Here is a 19,790-nt window from a genome sequence, read left to right as displayed (position 1 = left end):
AGAGTGGGAATAAATGGGACCTTTTCAGAATGGCAGGCAGTGACTAGTGGGGTACTGCAAGGCTCAGTGCTGGGACACCAGTTCTTTACAATATATATTAATGACTTAGACGAGGGAATTAAATGCAGCATCTCCAAGTTTGCGGATGACACGAAACTGGGTGGCAGTGTTAGATGTGAGGAGGATGCTAAGAGGATGCAGAGTGACTTGGATAGGTTGGGTGAGTGGGCAAATTCATGGCAGATGCAATTTAATGTGGATAAATGTGAGGTTATCCACTTTGGTGGCAAGAACAGGAAAACAGATTATTATCTGAATGGTGGCCAATTAGGAAAAAAGGAAGTGCAACGAGACCTGGGTGTCATTGTACACCAGTCATTGAAAGTGGGCATGCAGGTACAGCAGGCGGTGAAAAAGGCGAATGGTATGCTGGCATCCATAGCAAAGAGGATTCGAGTACAGGAGCAGGGAGGTACTACTGCAGTTGTACAAGGCCTTGGTGAGACCACACCTGATGTATTGTGTGCAGTATTGGTCCCCTAATTTGAGGAAAGACATTCTTGCCAGAGAGGGAGTACAAAGAAGGTTCACCAGATTGATTCCTGGGATGGCAGGACTTTCATATGATGAAAGACTGGATTGACTAGGTTTATACTCACTGGAATCTAGAAGATTGAAGGAGATCTTATTGAAATGTATAAAATTCTAAAGGGATTGGACAAGCTGGATGCAGGAAGATTGTTCCCGATGTTGGGGAAATCCAGATCAATGGGTCACAGTTTGAGGATAAAGAGGAAGCCTTTCAGGAGCAAGATGAGGAAAAACTTCTTCACACAGAGAGTGGTGACTCTGTGGAATTCTCTGCCACAGGAAACAGTTGAGGCCAGTTCATTGGCTATATTTAAGAGGGAGTTAGATATGGCCCTTGTGACTAAAGGGATCAGGGGGTATGGAGAGAAGGCAGGTACAGGGTTCTGAGTTGGATGATCAGCCATGATCATACTGAATGGCAGTGCAGGCTCGAAGGGCCGAATGGCCTACTCCTGCTCCTATTTTCTATGTTGCTATGTTTCTATATCCGAATAAAAATGAGACAACTTATCTTTAGACATATGGGCTCTATGAACCATTTTAAATTGTAGAAGGGAATGATGGGCACATATCAAGGAAGTATTAACCAATTTAAAAATTTCATTCCAAGTGTCCTCAGAAATTGAAATCTGTAAATATTGTTCCCAAAGATTTTTCATTTTATCTAAAGGACTATTTCTCATTCCCGCCAACATAGCATAGATAAGTGCCAGAGTGCTTAAGGAAGTGGCCCAAGAAATAGTGGATGCATTAGTGATAATTTTTCAAAACTCGTTAGATTCTGGACTAGTTCCTGAGGATTGGAGGGTGGCTAATGTAACCCCACTTTTTAAAAAAGGAGGGAGAGAGAAACTGGGGAATTATAGGCCGGTTAGCCTAACGTCGGTGGTGGGGAAACTGCTGGAGTCAGTTATCAAGGATGTGATAACAGCACATTTGGAAAGCGGTGAAATGATCGGACAAAGTCAGCATGGATTTGTGAAAGGAAAATCATGTCTGACGAATCTCATAGAATTTTTTGAGGATGTAACTAGTAGAGTGGATAGGGGAGAACCAGTGGATGTGGTATATTTGGATTTTCAAAAGGCTTTTGACAAGGTCCCACACAGGAGATTAGTGTGCAAACTTAAAGCACACGGTATTGGGGGTAAGGTATTGGTGTGGGTGGAGAATTGGTTAGCAGACAGGAAGCAAAGAGTGGGAATAAACGGGACCTTTTCAGAATGGCAGGCGGTGACTAGTGGGGTACCGCAAGGCTCAGTGCTGGGACCCCAGTTGTTTACAATATATATTAATGACTTGGATGAGGGAATTAAATGCAGCATCTCCAAGTTTGCGGATGACACGAAGCTGGGTGGCAGTGTTAGCAGTGAGGAGGATGCTAAGAGGATGCAGGGTGACTTGGATAGGTTGGGTGAGTGGGCAAACTCATGGCAGATGCAATTTAATGTGGATAAATGTGAAGTTATCCACTTTGGTGGCAAAAATAGGAAAACAGATTATTATCTGAATGGTGGCCGATTAGGAAAAGGGGAGGTGCAACGAGGCCTGGGTGTCATTATACACCAGTCATTGAAAGTGGGCATGCAGGTACAGCAGGCGGTGAAAAAGGCGAACGGTATGCTGGCATTTATAGCGAGAGGATTTGAGTACAGGAGCAGGGAGGTACTACTGCAGTTGTACAAGGCCTTGGTGAGACCACACCTGGAGTATTGTGTGCAGTTTTGGTCCCCTAATCTGAGGAAAGACATCTTTGCCATAGAGGGAGTACAAAGAAGGTTCACCAGATTGATTCCTGGGATGGCAGGACTTTCATATGAAGAAAGACTGGATGAACTGGGCTTGTACTCGTTGGAATTTAGAAGATTGAGGGGGGATCTGATTGAAACGTATAAGATCCTAAAGGGATTGGACAGGCTAGATGCGGGAAGATTGTTCCCGATGTTGGGGAGGTCTAGAACGAGGGGTCACAGTTTGAGGATAGAGGGGAAGCCTTTTAGGACTGAGGTTAGGAAAAACTTCTTCACACAGAGAGTGGTGAATCTGTGGAATTCTCTGCCACAGCAAACTGTTGAGGCGAGTTCATTAGCTATGTTTAAAAGGAAGTTAGATATGGCCCTTGTGGCTACAGGGGTCAGGGGGTATGGAGGGAAGGCTGGGTTCTGAGTTGGATGATCAGCCATGATCATAATAAATGGCGGTGCAGGCTCGAAGGGCCGAATGGCCTACTCCTGCACCTATTTTCTATGTTTCTATGTTTCTATATTAGAAATAGATGCATTTTTGAAGGGTTTCAAATTAAAAATTATATCAAGTAAATTTTTATCTGGACTTTTAGGAAATGTATGAACTTGAGAATGCAAAAAGTCTCTAATTTGTAAATATCGAAAAAAAAGTCAGTTCTCAGTAGTCTATACTTAACTGACAGTTGTTCAGATGAAGAGAGAGTATCTTCAACAAACAAATCATAAAAACATTTAATACCCAATCTATTCCACTCTTTAGAAAACTACATCAGACATAGATAGTTTTTAAAAAAGTTAGAAAAAATGGGACTGGTGTGACGGGGTCCTGAATTACCCCTATAAAATGTGCTCAATTCCCCCTATGAAAAGAGAGAGAGAGAGTTATTTAACACAAACATCTTGTTTAAAAGAGAGAGAGAGACGAAGACTGCTCACAGGTTGTTTATACTTTCTCCAAGGACATTGCCTGTTTGTCCATTCTTTCACAGACAGCAAAGGGAGGAGTTATTTGAGAGACAGTTGGTACTCAGTACGGGAAGATAAATAGAAGGTCAGATGATAGACCTCGGACACATGATATTGGACACTGAATGAGCTTTGTTGTGCCCACAGAAAAAGTGGGTTTTTGGAGGATCGATCAGGTGGATCGATCAGTGGCTCTTGCTGTGTGAAAAGTAAGTGACCGGTGGGGGAGTTGTTCATGTGGCAACCCTTGCCTGGGTTGATAATTCCACTACTGAAGAACTGTCTGCTTTGTTGCAGTCACAGTCAGTGACTTTTAAAGGATTTTGGAGGATAACGGAAAGATCGACGGCGTCAGCTCACCTGAAGACTCAAATCTCTCTCTCTCTCTCTCTCTCTCTCTCTCTCTCCATCACTACTCAACTCAAAACCATGAACTGAACTGAACTTTACTCATTATCGTAAGACTATCTATTTACCACTAGACTTGAAGAAGCTTGGTTTTTATATATATGTCTACACTTACTGATATACTTACTTATATATAATCATTGCTAACTTGTTTTATATATCTGGTTTTATATTACTGTATTGCGTAGTTACTAATAAATATTATTAATTAATAGCAATACTGAACTCCAAAGTGTTTTCTATTTCTGCTGGTTCTTTAACCCGTCACGGGGTACGTGACACTGGAAAATGGAAAACTCAATAAACCAAAATATTTTCTAAGTTGTACCCAAATCCTCAAGGTGTGTTTAACTACAAAATTATCAGTTAAGTTACTTAAAGACAAAAGGAACTGAGGATCCAAGAAGAGAAATAATAGAGAATTTATTAACAGAATTAGCTTCTAAGAAACCCAGATCGGATAGTCCTCTTGATTAATATAATATAACCAAAACGTAAGATTTCGTCCATTCACTGCCCAGTAGTAAAACCTGAAATTGGGTAAGGCTAAACCTCCATTCTTTTTAGCTTTTTGAAGATGAACTTTATTTAATTGAGAAATTTTATTCTTCCATATATAAGAAGATATAATAGAATCCAAAGAATCAGAAAAGGATTTAGGAATGAAAACAGGTATGGCCTGAAATAAATATAAAAATTTAGGCAAAATATTCATTTTAATAGAATTAATTCGGCCAATTAACGATAGAGGGAGGGGTGACCAATTTGAAAGTGCCTTCTTAACATAATTCAGAAGTGTAAACAAAATTTCCTTAATAAGGAATTTATAATTCCTAGTAATTGTTATGCCCAAATAAGTAAATTGATTTCTTACAATTTTAAAGGAAGATTACTATTAACTAATATCAAATTATTCAAAGGAAAAAGTTCACTCTTATGAAAGTTAAATTTATATCCAGAGACCTGACTAAAGCAAGAAAGTAAAGAAAGTACGGAAGGTAAAGAAGACTCCACATTAGAAATGTAGAGCAAAAGGTCATCAGCATAAAGCGACACTTTGTGAGTAATACCCCTCCTTAAAATACCAGTGATATCATTAGATTCCCGGAGAGCAATAGCTGAAGGTTCCAAGAGCAAATCAAAAATCAAAGGACTCAAAGGACAACCTTGTCTAGTTCCGCAATAAAGTTTGAATGGTTTAGAGTACTGAGAGTTAGTAAGAACCTGAGTGGAAGGAGATAAATAAAGTAATTTAATCCATTGGATAAAATCGGGCCTAAAGTTATATTTTTCTAAGGTTTTAAATAAATAATTCCATTCAACCCGATCAAAGGCTTTCTCAGCATCTAAGGATATCACACATTCCGAAATCTCTTTAGAAGGGGAATAAATAACATTGGTACATGTTGGCGCGTGACCAAGTGGTTAAGGCGTTTGTCTAGTGATCTGAAGGTTGCTAGTTCAAGCCCTGGCTGAGGCAGCGTGTTGTGTCCTTGAGCAAGGCACTTAACCACACATTGCTCTGCGACGACACCAGTGCCAAGCTGTATGGGTCCTAATGCCCTTCCCTTGGACAACATCAGTGGCGTGGAGAGGGGAGACCTGTAGCGTGGGAAACTGCCGGTCTTCCAAACAATCCTTGCCCAGGCCTGCGCCCTGGAAACCTTCCAAGGCACAAATCCATGGTCTCATGAGACTAACAGATGCCTATTAAAAAAATAACATTCAATAAACAACAAATATTAAAGTGGGAGTATTGATTTTTGATAAATCCAGTCTGATCATCAGAGATAGGGGAATGTTGACTCAGACCATGAAAGGCCTGCGTCAGGCATTTTCATGCCTTACAAGGCGCAGATAGGAAGTCCTCGCGCAGACACTAGAGCAATGTGTGATTAAGTCCCTTGTTCAAGGACACAAACACGCTTCCACAGCTGAGGCTCGAACTAGTGACCTTCAAATCACTAGACGAAGGACTTAACCACTTGGCCACCTGCCCAACATTCAATCCTACAAGCGAAAAGTTTAGATAAAATTTTAGTATCAACATTAAGTAAGGAAATAGGTCTATAAGAAGAACATTCAATTGGGTCCTTATTCTTTTTAAGAATAAGCGAAATAGAGGCTTCATAAAAAGATTGTGGCAACTTACCTAACTTAAAAGAGTCGGAAAGGACAGAATATAAAAACGAGGTATAAGCAAAGAGGAAAAAGCCTTATTAAACTCTCCAGAAAATCCATCAGGACCCAGAGCCTTCCCCGAGTGCAAAGAGTGAACAACCTCGGCAATTTCCTCATAGGAAACAGGTTGATCCAACAATTTTCGAATATCATCAGAAAGTGTAGGAATGTTTAATCAATCTAAAAATTATAGAGAATTCTACTCTAAACTTAAACAACAGGAATTCTGCAGATGCTGGAAATTCAAGCAACATACATCAAAGTTGCTGGTGAACGCAGCAGGCCAGGCAGCATCTATAGGAAGAGGCGCAGTCGACGTTTCAGGCCGAGACCCTTCGTCAGGACTAACTGAAGGAAGAGTGAGTAAGGGATTTGAAAGCTGGAGGGGGAGGGGGAGATCCAAAATGATAGGAGAAGACAGGAGGGGGAGGGATAGAGCCGAGAGCTGGACAGGTGATAGGCAAAAGGGGATACGAGAGGATCATGGGACAGGAGGTCCGGGAAGAAAGACAAGGGGGGGGCGGGGGTTGACCCAGAGGATGGGCAAGAGGTATATTCAGAGGGACAGAGGGAGAAAAAGGAGAGTGAGAGAAAGAATGTGTGCATAAAAATGAGTAACAGATGGGGTACGAGGGGGAGGTGGGGCCTAGCGGAAGTTAGAGAAGTCAATGTTCATGCCATTTTCCAACACTGTATTCCATTTGCCACATTTTTGCCCATTCTTCCAATTTCTCTAAATCCTGCTGCAATCACATTGCCTCTCAGCACTACCTGCCTCTTCACCTATCTTCATATAATCCACAAACTTTGCCACAAAGCCATCAATTCCATTATCCAAATCACTGAATATCAATGTGAAAAGTAACAGTCCCAATACTGACCCCTGAGGAACACCACTAGTCACTGGCAGCCAACCAGAAAAGGCCCCCCTTTATTCCCACTCACTGCCTCCTGCCTCCTGCTTCTATCCATGCCAGTGTATTTCCTGTAATGCCATAGGATTCTATCTTGTTAAGCAGCCTCATGTGTGGCACCTTATCAAACACCTTTTAAAAATCCAAGTAAACAACATCCACTGCCTTTGCTTTGTCCACCCTGCATGTTACTTCCTCAAAGAATTGTGTCAGGAAAGATTTCCCTTAACAGAAACCATTCTGACTTTGACTTATTTTATCGTTAGTCTCCCCTAAACCTCATCCGTAATAATAGACTGCAACACTTTCCAAATCACTGAGATTTGGCTAACTGGCCTATAATTTCCTTTCTTTTGCCTTCCTCCCTTCTTAAAGAGTGGAGTGACATTTGCAATCTTCCAGTCCTCCGGGACCATGCCAAAATCAAGTGATTCTTGAAAGATCATGACCAGTGCTCTGGGAAGTAGTCCATCTGGTCCAGGTAACTTATCTACCTTAAGACATTTCAGTTTGCCTACCACTTTTTCCTTTGAAATAGCAATGGCATTCATTCCTGCTCCCTGACACTCACAGACTTCCGGCACACTGCTGGTGTCTTCCACAGTGAAAACTGTTTAAATTCATCTGCCATTACTACCTCACCAGCATCAATTTCCAGTGGTCCAATATCAACTCTCACCTCTCTTTTACTCTTTATATAACTGAAAAACATTTAGTATCCTGCTTTATATTGTTGGTTAGTTTGCCCTCATATTTCATCTTTTCCCTTATAGTTTTTTTAGTTGTCTTTTGTTAGATTTTAAAAGCTTCCCAATCATCCAACTTTCAACTCACTTTTGCTACCTTATATGCACTTTTCTTGGCTTTTACACAGTTCCTAACTTCCCTTGTCAGCATGGTTGCCTGCCCCTGCCACTTGAGAACAACTTCTTCTGTAGGACATATCTATCCTGCACCTTGTGAACTATTCCCAGAAACTTCAGCTATTTCTTCTCTCCTATCATTCCTGCCAGTACCCTCCAATCCACCTGGGCAACCTCCTGTCTCCTGCCTCTGTAATTCCCTTTATTCCATTGCAAACTGATACATGTGATTTATGCTTCTCCCTCTCAAACTGCAGTACGAATTCAATTATATTATGATCACTGGCTCCTAAGGGTTCCTTTACATTAAGCTCCCTAATAAGATCTAGGTTATTACACAACATTCAACTCAAGATAGCCTTTCCTCGAATAGGCTCAAGCACAAACTGCTCTAAAAAGCTTCCTCATAAGCATTCAACAAATTCCCTGTCTTGCAATCTGATTTTCCCAATCCTCTTGCATTTGAAGTCCCCCATTACAATTGTGTCATTGCCTTTATTACATGCCTTTTCCAGCTCCCTTTGCAATCACAATCCCACATCTTGGTTACTATCTGGAGGCCTATATTTGACTCCCATCATGGTTGAGGGGTAGTAACTGTTTTTGAACCTGGTGGTGCAAGTTCTGAGGCTCTTGTACCTTTTACCTGATGACAGCACCAAGAAAAGAGCGTAGCCCGGGTGGTGATGGTTTTTGACGATGGATGCTGCTTTTCTACCGCAATGCTTCATTTAGATGTGCTGAATGGTTGGGAGGGTTTTACCCATGGTATACTGGGCCGAATCCACTACCTTTGGTAGGATTTTACACTCAAAGGCACTGGTGTTCCCATAGAAGTTTGCCAAGGCTGTCGATGATGTGCTGAACCTCCGCAGACTCCTGAGGAAATAGAAGCACTGTTATGCTTTCTTCACAATTATATTTATATGATGGGTCCATATACTTTGAAATTTTAAATCTACTCCAAAATGAGTGATCCTCATCGAGGTGTCTGATGATGGAAAGCCAGGATGTCTAGTCTGGCCCAAGAATGTTCCAGATGTTCCAGATAGGTCAAAGTTTCTGATCTTCTGTGATTCAATCAGATTTCTTGCAGAACAGCATTCATATCATGTTAAAGACGATAATAAGCTTGTGTGTGAGAATAGAAACTGTGTCTATCTCCACCCAGTAACACACACACAGAGGAGTCGCAATGTCAGGTGATGTGCAGACATTTTTCTATATTTGAAGCAATGTTAAGATTCTGCCTCAGGGATTATGACTGGGGTTTTGCTGTGAGCAAGAAGAATTATTCACATTATTTTATAATTTGAAATACAATCCTTGTTTTCAGAATTATTGAGGGCTATGGTCCACCTTTGTCCCGGTAAGCTGATCAAGTATGTGGGCTAGTATTCCCAAGTTGTCCAGGGTCGTGAGTTCAAATCCCATCAGGTTCTTGAATCAATAGGATCTCTTCTGGGATGGAGGTGATCTATACAAGAGGTATAGGTTGCTCTTGAGCTAGAGAGGGCCCAATATCCTTGCAGGGAAATGTGCTACTGCTACATGGAAGGGTTTAAACTAGGTTGGCAGAGGGTTGGGACTCTGAGCAGTGGCAAGTCCTGGGATATAAAACTGTTTCAAACAGGTTCTAAGAAAATGAGTCAGTGAGAGCAAGTCTAGTAATCAGCATAGCCAGGGATACAGTAAAGGCAGGTAAATAAATACTCAGTTAAGCTACATTTGTAAGCAGAATTATCTGCAGTTTAATGTGGAAAAGACTAAGGGGCTGGTGGTGGACCTGAGGAGGGCTAAGGTACCGGTGACCCCTGTTTCCATCCAGGGGGTCAGTGTGGGCATGGTGGAGGATTACAAATACCTGGGGATACGAATTGACAATAAACTGGATTGGTCAAGGAACACTGAGGCTGTCTACAAGAAGGGTCAGAGCTGTCTCTATTTCCTGAGTAGACTGAGGTCCTTTAACATCTGTCGGACGATGCTGAGGATGTTCTACGAGTCTGTGATGGCCAGTGCTATCATGTTTGCTGTTGTGTGCTGGGGCAGCAGGCTGAGGGTAGCAGACACCAACAGAATCAACAAACTCATTCGTAAGGCCAGTGATGTTGTGGGGATGGAACTGGACTCTCTGACGGTGGTGTCTGAAAAGAGGATGCTGTCCAAGTTGCATGCCATCTTGGTCAATGTCTCCCATCCACTACATAATGTACTGGGTGGGCACAGGAGTACATTCAGCCAGAGACTCATTCCACCGAGATGCAGCACAGAGCGTCATAGGAAGTCATTCCTGCCTGTGGCCATCAAACTTTACAACTCCTCCCTTGGAGGGTCAGACACCCTGAGCCAATAGGCTGGTCCTGGACTTATTTCCTGGCATAATTTACATATTACTATTTAACTATTTATGGTTTTATTACTATTTAATTAGTTATGGTGCAACTGTAACGCAAACCAATTTCCCCGGGATCAATAAACTATGACCATGACTATTTATTTTGATGCACAAGGTTTGCGGTGACTAGTGGGGTACCGCAAGGCTCAGTGCTGGGACCCCAGTTGTTTACAATATATATTAATGACTTGGATGAGGGAATTAAATGCAGCATCTCCAAGTTTGCGGATGACACGAAGCTGGGTGGCAGTGTTAGCAGTGAGGAGGATGCTAAGAGGATGCAGGGTGACTTGGATAGGTTGGGTGAGTGGGCAAATTCATGGCAGATGCAATTTAATGTGGATAAATGTGAAGTTATCCACTTTGGTGGCAAAAATAGGAAAACAGATTATTATCTGAATGGTGGCCGATTAGGAAAAGGGGAGGTGCAACGAGACCTGGGTGTCATTATACACCAGTCATTGAAAGTGGGCATGCAGGTACAGCAGGCGGTGAAAAAGGCAAATGGTATGCTGGCATTTATAGCGAGAGGATTCGAGTACAAGAGCAAGGAGGTACTACTGCAGTTGTACAAGGCCTTGGTGAGACCACACCTGGAGTATTGTGTGCAGTTTTGGTCCCCTAATCTGAGGAAAGACATCTTTGCCATAGAGGGAGTACAAAGAAGGTTCACCAGATTGATTCCTGGGATGGCAGGACTTTCATATGAAGAAAGACTGGATGAACTGGGCTTGTACTCGTTGGAATTTAGAAGATTGAGGGGGGATCTGATTGAAACGTATAAGATCCTAAAGGGATTGGACAGGCTAGATGCAGGAAGATTGTTCCCGATGTTGGGGAAGTCCAGAACAAGGGGTCACAGTTTGAGGATAGAGGGGAAGCCTTTTAGGACCGAGATTAGGAAAAACTTCTTCACACAGAGAGTGGTGAATCTGTGGAATTCTCTGCCACAGGAAACAGTTGAGGCCAGTTCATTGGCTATATTTAAGAGGGAGTTAGATATGGCCCTTGTGGCTACGGGGGTCAGGGGGTATGGAGGGAAGGCTGGGGCGGGGTTCTGAGTTGGATGATCAGCCATGATCATAATAAATGGCGGTGCAGGCTCGAAGGGCCGAATGGCCTACTCCTGCACCTATTTTCTATGTTTCTATGTTTCTATGTTTAACAGTGAAAGCAGATGAACTCAGAGCATGGATTGGTTCTGAGAACTGGGATAATTTAGATAACAGAAATATGGCTGAGAGAAGGGCAGGACTCGCAGCTCAATATTCCAGGATACAGACGCTAAAATAAAGGCATCCGTTAGCCTTGTGAGACCATGGATCTGCGCCTGGAAAGTCTTCACTCTCCAGGGCGCAGGCCTGGGCAAGGTTGTATGGAAGACCAGCAGTTGCCCATGCTGCAAGTCTCCCCTCTCCACGACACCAATGTTGTCCAAGGGAAGGACATTAGGACCCATACAGCTTGGCACCAGTGTCGTTGCAGAGCAATGTGTGATTTAGTGCCTTGCTCAAGGATACAACACGTTCCCTCGGCTGGGGCTCGAACTCACGACCTTCAGGTAGCTATTCCTTAAACACTTGGCCACGTGCTCACACAGACGCTACAGGCATGACAAAGGTAAAGGTAAATGTGACAGACATAAAGAGGAGATGTAGCCCTTTTTTGATAAGGGAGGGTGGTTAGTGACATTCTTGGGGGATTGACCAGAGAGGCTATATGAGTAGAACTCAGAAACAAGAAAATGATGGTCATTCTGGTAGGGCTGTGTTGTAGATCCCATCCCCCATAGGATCTTGAAGAGGAGCCGTGGAGGAGGATTGCTCATAGTTGTAAGAATTATAGACTGTTTTACTGGAAGATTTTAATTTCCCCAGTGTTGAATACCTAGATTCTATAAAGAATGAAACTTGTAAAATGTATCCGGTACAGTTTCCTGAGCAAATATATAGACAGCCCTACTCGGTAGGTGAAATACGGGATTTCCTCTGAGGGAATGAGGCAGGGCAAGTGGCAGAAGTTGCAGTACTTTGGCTCTAGTGACCATAATTCTATTAGTTTTAAAAAGTTAAGTCAGGTCCACAAGTTAGGGTCCTAAACTGGAGCAGCACTAACTTTGGAGGAATTGGACAACATCTGGCAGAGGATGATTGGGTGAATATGGCTGAAAGGAAAGGAAAGGGATGAATGTCAATGTAAGGCTTTTAAGAGCAAGTGTTCAGGTGTGGCATGTTAATGTCAGGGTGAAGGGTAAACCTGGCAAGTTCATGGAATCTTGGTTGACAAGAGATATTGAGGCTCTGGTCAAGAAAAAGAAGGAAGCTTACATTGGGTTTAGAAGATCAGGATCAAACAAATCCCCTGAAGTCTTTCAAAAGGTTAAGAATACACTAAAGAAGGAAATCAGGAGAGCAAAGACAGGGTACGGGATATATCTGGCAGGTACGGTTAAGGAAAACTCAAGAGGTTCTATAGCTATTTTAAAAGTGAAAGGATGACTACAGAGAATGTAGGTTCTCTTGGAGATGAGCAGGGCCACCAATGTCTTGAGCCCAGGAGATGGGTGGGATTTTTAATTAATATTTCTCCCTTTTGTGTGCAAAAATCATGGCTGCTCAAGAGATGTTTTGGAGGACATTCATATTACTAGGTGTGAGGTATTTGCAGCCTGGCAGGACATTAAGATAGATAAATCTGCACAGTCTGACCAAGGGCTTTGGACTTTGTGGGAGACTAGAGAGGAAATTATGAAGGCCCTTTCAGAGATACTGTATTTGTTTCATCATTCTTCACTGGTGATGTTTCAAAAGACTGAAAGGTGGCTAATATGCTGATGTTTAAGAAGCAAGGGTAAGCCAGAGGCCAGTCAGCCCAGCATCAGTGATGGGGAAGTTACTGGAAGGAGCTCCGAGGGATAGACAAGAGCCAGTGTGGCTTTGTGCATGGGAAGTCACGGCTGAGGAAGTAGAGTTTTCGGAAGTGAATGAGGGTGGGATGAATTTTGCCTATTTGAACTTTGGCAACTTCAAAAAGGTAAAGTAGGTTGGTCTGGAAAGTTAGATCCCTTGGGGTACTGGGAAAATTAGTTAAGTGATTCAAAGCTGGCTTTGAGATGGGAAGCAGAGGATAGTGATTGAAGGTGTTTCTCATAATGGAGGCTGGTGACTAATGTGCCGTAGGGGATAGGGGTCAGTGTTGGCACCTTTGTTACTTATAAAAATTAGTTGATGTGAATGCACAAGACTTGATCAGTAAGTTTGCAATGTAACAACATTAGGAGGTGTTGATTGTGAAGAACATTTTTTGTAGATTACAAGGGGATCTTGATCACATAGGGAATTGGGCTGAGAAGTGGTAAATTAATTTCTTTACAGGTAATTTTGACATTCTGGCAAGTCAAACTAGCATAAGTCTTATACTATGAATGGTTGGACACAAGGGAGTGTAATGGAATAGAGGAACTTGTAAATACAAGTGCATAATTCATTGAAAACGGTGTCACAGGTGAACACTCCTCTTGACAGCTGAGAACATGCCTGAACCAGCCCTCACTTTTCAGGTCTCTTTCAGTACCACATACAAGTGAGCTGCCGGGGCTGCTAGCACAGATCTATGTTTGAAGAATTGTTACGATAGTGGAAAGGGACAAGCAGACACATTTTACGAGCCTGCTACAATGAGATATTAAAAACTGCTTGCAAGAAAATATGAGAAAATATTTGATTAGAATAATATTAACAATTGAGTATATGATGGCATATGTGATTATAATGAGCATTCAACCAATTGTTTAATCAGCCACAGCACAAGAGTATTGGAGGAGACTCAATGGATTCTGAGACAGTGTCAATAGGCCAGTATTTATTTCTGATCCCAACAATGGGTCCACTGGCTGTTTCTTGGTGATTCCAACAGCATGCAGGAAAGCTTTGGTGTGAAATAGCAAGATAAGAGTGCATCAGCATGAAGTGTGCTCAGAGCAGTTTGGTTAATCCAGTCTGCAAGGCAGTCACTGTGTAAATAGTGAGTTGATGGAATGAGTGTAGAACGGAGGTACAAAGGTGTCCTAGCATTGGAAGGAGGTGGTAAATCTGACACCAACATCTCATAATGTGACAGGGAAGGGGGAGTAAGGTAAACCCAAATATTTAAACTCAAGCTCATTGAATCTGTGTCATTATTTTGTGGCATTTAAAATAATGAAATAACAGTCTAAGACAGCATTGGGTGACCCAGTAATGCAGTTGTCACCTCAGAGTTCCTGTGACCCTCAATCCTGACACGTTCAGCATCCTCTCAGTGACTATGTGGGTTTCCCCTCAGGGCTCTGGGTTCCTCCCACAAAGAGCAGGGGAGTTTCACAAGGATGTCGGGACTTGAGTGACTGTGTTATGGGGAGAGCTTGGGCAGGCTGGGACCCTCTTCAATGAAGTGTAGAAGAATGAGAAATGATCTTCTAGAAGGGAAGGTACAGGGTCAATATGTAGTGTCTTTTTGCTAGGATTGAGAAATGCAGAGCCAAAAGGCATTGGGTTAAGGTGAGATGACACAGAATTAATAGGAACCTGAGCAGCAACTTTTTCATCTAAAAGGTGGAATGAGTAGCCAGGGGAAGTGGTTGGGCCAGGTACATTAACACATTTAAAATGTACTTGAACAGGTGAATGGAAAGGGAAGGTTTAGGGCCAACGTGGTCAACTGGGTCAAGACTAGATGGGAATTAGTGTAAATGGATGTTGGAGAGCTGGTGTCCACTCTGGGCTGGAGGCCCTGTTTCTGTACTGGGTAACTCTAAGATCCTAAATTTACAAACGTACCAGGAGAAATTGACATCTCTCAAAAGACAGCTACAGCAGTTACAAGAAGGCACTTTGCAGGAGTATCAGAAGAGGATGAAGAAACTAGATCAACAATACAAGGAAAGAATACAAAATGCAGAGCTTTTTCTGCAACTGGAGACAGAACAAGTGGAAAAGAATTATATTAAAGAGAAGAAAGCAACAGTGAAGGAATTTGAAGATAAAAAGATTGAGTTAGAAGAAAAGAAAATGATGATTGAGAATGAAAGGCAAACAATGGAACTCACAGGAGATACTATGGAGGTAAAGTCAATAACAACTAGGAAACGAAGGAGGAGACCTAATGACCCTGTTCCAATTACTGACAAAAGACGAAAACCTTCACCTGCACAGTTAAATTACTTGTTAACAGATAAACAGATAATGGAAGATCTGCGAACACTCAATAAGCTTAAATCTCCAAAAAGAGCAGCATCTCCATTCAAACAGAACAGCTTTCGCACAAGGTAAATCTCAAACCAATCATTTCCTCCATTGAGAATCATGCACTTAATCCTTTGGAGGAAAGTTTCTTTTGCACATACATATTTTGAATCCTCAGCCAATGTGTCTTGTTTTTCACAAAGAAGTTGGAAAACAGCATCAAAACAGAGGCAAATTCTGGCAACAAACTGTGAGGTTTCTATCGTTGTATTTTCACACTTGTGCTGAATGTGCACCTGAAGGAATTCTCCCTCATGAGCCAGACAGATAGCACTGCAGGTAAACCTTAATACCAGCAAAACTGTACTTTAACAGCAGCTTAAGAACAATGGAACGAACAACAGGATTTCAATCAACTGCTTCATCAAATGGTGATCGATTACTGGTAAAGTACTGATCTTTCTGTGAGTCATTGGATTGCCCCAACTTTTGAATAACTAGCAGAGACAGCGATCACCAACCACTTCTTTGTTGGTGGCAAGTCATTTTTGAAGCAGACCATGGAAACCAAAGCTACGAAAAATGCATCTCACCTCTTGCAAAATATGACTGATTTTGCTACAGCTTCACTTATTACTTCTGTTACCGCTGGTACGTAATCAACACCTAGAGAAGTACGGCACAGTGGACAGAGTCGTTGTCCTGATTCAAGCCACCGTTTTATACATTTTATACATTTTAAACAGTAAAAATGATCACATGGAAGCAGGATGGGATTGTTGAGTTCTCCTAAGCAAATTGTACATTCATACCTGAAGAACAGATATCCTGCACTATCTTTACAGTCCTTACAGTCCCTGAGGACCTGAACCACAGCCTGAAAGAGCCCTCAGGATCTCACATCAGAGTTACTGTTCAAACTCTTTGCAAGTTGACCAGTGTAGAATGTAACCTTGTTCTCCATTTTATCACGTATTTCTTTAACTCCCAAAATGATGTGTTCCACAAAAAGTGACAGCATCTCCGTCTTCTTCTGAGCATCTTCCCAGCACTCCTGCTGAATCACCAGCACAAAGGTATGAAGCACGAATAGAAGATGGAAAGTTATATTACGATAAGGGATGGCATCATAAAGGTCAGGCTATCTATTTGGAATCTAAGGTGAATACGAAGATTGGCTGTGTAATTAGCTCAGTTGGAACAAATGAGATATGGGTAAGGAAGACAAGTGAGAGCACAAAGATGTGTATATATCTAGGACAACCTCACAGAGGAGTCTTCATTATACAGAGACAATCTGCTGCCTAGAACGCTTAGCAAGTTGGAGGAGCACATCTTCTTAACTCCCTATGCTCAGAGGTCAACTTTTCATGACTTTTATATGGAAATTTGTATTAAAACAAGCAAGTTTATTGACAGACGTTACCCGGACAAGCAGAGAAGACCCCCCCAGAGACTTGAGTTATAAATGGGTCTTAGACCAAAAGTTAAAAAAAGGCTTGTTATAATTTGATATTATTAAGTTACTAAGTAAACAAATGGTAGGCGTTTGTATGTTAAGGATAAACATATTTGTTTAGCATAGTGACCCAGTAAAAAAAAACAGTTGATACACTATTAAAATAAAAGGGGAGGAGTGTACTGTATAGCCTACAGTATAATAAGGGACTACTTTATGTTTTAGTAACACGTCGTTGCATGCACCATTAGGCACGTATTGAGCATGTGCTATTAGGTGCGTATTGATCTGTACGTGTGTGCCAAGTTTGGTTTCTGCCAGTAAGGAACCATGAACCTTAGCTCCCATCTCCAGCGTTTTTATTAATAGCATCATTGTGTAACCAGGCCACATACACAACAACTGGGATATTTTTTCCTGGAGTGTAGGGGGATGAGAGGTGGCCTTACAGAGGTTTATAAAATCATGAAAAGCATAGATAAGGCACAGTAGTTTTTTAACCAGGTTCGGGACTAAAGGATATTGATTTAAGGTGAGAGGAGAAAGATTTAAAAGTGATATAAGGAGCAACTTATCCACACAAAAGATAGGAATGAGCTGCCAGAACAAGTGTTAGAAGTAGGCACAATTACAATGTTTAAAAGATATTTAGACAGGTACACGATCAGGGAAAGTTTAGAGGCGTTTGACTTAAGCACAGGCAAATTTCAGTTCACACAGAGATCTTGGTCACTGTGGACAGTTGGGCTGAAGGATCTGTTTCTGTGCTGTACAATTCTGACTTGCAGCTTTATCCCCCATTACCAAGCACTGGCCAACACCATGCTTTGTTACCAAGTAATGTTCTCTGTCCTTCAGAGTAGCTGGCTTTCTTCTCTGATCTCTCTTTACTCATTGTGTCTTTCACACTTGGAATGGTTTTGCTGTTCCATCCTAAAATCTATCCAGCCTGATCTATGGATGTTCTTGATATACCACACCAAACAGAATCGAACAGCACTGCAAATTAGGTCATTACACAAACCCTATAGTTTTAACACTGATTAGTTTAGGTACGGTATATTTTTATTAGTTAGTTTGACTAACAGCATGAGCTTTGATAAAAATAACTTCAGTATGTTTCCCCAGACCCTTATTCCCCTTCCTTGTGCCAGTTGAGATAGAAAGTTGGGCACAGCGTTCGCAGATAGAATTTAATCCTGACAAGTGTGAGATGTAAACACGAGGAAATCTGCAGGTGCCGGAAATTCAAGCAACACACACAAAATGCTGGTGGAACGCAGCAGGCCAGGCAGTATCTCTAGGAAGAGGTACAGTCGACGTTTCGAGCCGAGAACCTTCGTCAGGACTAGCGGAAAAAAGAGATAGTAAGAGATTTGAAAGTGGGAGGGGGAGGGGGAGATCCGAAATGATAGGAGAAGACAGGAGGGGGAGGGATGAAGCCAAGAGCTGGGAAGTTGATTGGCAAAAGGGATACAAGGCTGGAGAAGGGGGACGGAAGGCCTTGGAAGAAAGAAAGGGGGAGGGGAGCACCAAAGGAAGATGGAGAACAGGCAAGGAGTTATTGTGAGAGGGAAAGAGAGATAGATAGATAGATAGATAGATAGATAGATAAATAAATAAATAAGGGATGGGGTAAGAAGGGGAGGAGGGGCATTAACGGAAGTTAGAGAAATCAACGTTCATGCCAGTGTGAGATGTAGTATTTTGGGAAGTTAAATTGGAGTGGGACATACACAGTAGTTATTAAGGTGCAAATGAATGCTGAGCAGATAGACTTTAGAACTCAAATCCACAGTTCATTGAAAGTGGTAGAACAGGTAGGTAGATGGTAAAGAAGGCATATAGTACGCTTTACTTCAAAGGTCAGGCATTAAATATATAAGTTTGAATTTTATGTTACAACTTCACAAGACACTGGTTAGATCTTACATTTAATTCTGTTCACCACACGTTAGGAAGGATGTAATTCTACCGGAGAGAACGCAGAGGAGATTCATCAGCATGCTGTAACCAGTAATCTGTTGGAGGAACTCAGCAGATTGAGAAGCACCTGTGCACGTAAAGGAACTGTCATCATTCCAGGCTGATAATCTTTAATCTTTTTTCCTGTCTGAGGAGTAAAGTTCAAAGTAAAATAAGATAGCATCCTATCTGCTTTAGGTTTAAGGTGAGGAGAAACAGTTTTAAAGAGGATCTGAGGGGTAGGTGTCTGCATAGAGAGTGGTTGCTATCCGGAACTCACAATTAGAGGAGGTAGTGGAACCAGCTACAACTAGAGCATTTAAGATGCCTACAGGCTTAACTGAAAAGGCATAGAATCGGAATCAGGTTCATTATCACTGATGTATGTTGTAAAATTCATTGTTTTACAGTAGCAAGACATAAAAAACTTCTTAAGCTACAGTAAGAAATAAAATCAATAAATATCACAAAGGGGAAAAGTGAGGCAGTGTTTATGGGTTCATGAGCATTCAGAAATCTGATGGGTGAGGGCAAGAAGCTGTTTCTAAAGGAACGAGTGTGCATCTTCAGGCTCCTGTACCTCCTCCCTGATGGAGATGAGTATGGTGAGTGTCCTTAATGATGGATGCTGCCGCCTTAAGGCACTACCTTTTGAAAATCTCGGTGTTGGGGAGGTTTATGCCTGTGTTGGAGCTGGATGGGTTTACAGCCCTCTGCAGCCTCTTTTGATTCTGTGCATTGGCGGCTTCATACAAGACTGATGCAACCACTCCGAATGTTCTCCGTGTTACATCTGTAGAAATTTGCTAGAGTCTTTGAATACTGCCCTACTGCAGGCAAATGGGATTGTTGTAGATGGGCAAAAACGTGAGTATGGACATGATGGATGGAAGTGCCTGTTTCTTTGTTGTACGACTCTATGATTCTCAACTCCAATGACCATAAAGCCCTGATCATCTGCTCTATGGTTATTCAAAAATGCTGATTATTCAGGGTCTCGCTATCTGAGTGATGTTTCCTGCACTCCCCTTTTAACAGCAGCCCCATTTCCATGTTCTCTTAATATAGACATAGAACA

This window comes from Mobula hypostoma, chromosome 24 (assembly GCF_963921235.1).
Source record: "Mobula hypostoma chromosome 24, sMobHyp1.1, whole genome shotgun sequence".
NCBI lineage: Eukaryota > Metazoa > Chordata > Chondrichthyes > Myliobatiformes > Myliobatidae > Mobula > Mobula hypostoma.
The sequence above is the reverse complement of the archived record's forward strand: the minus strand, read 5'-3'. Positions refer to the sequence as shown.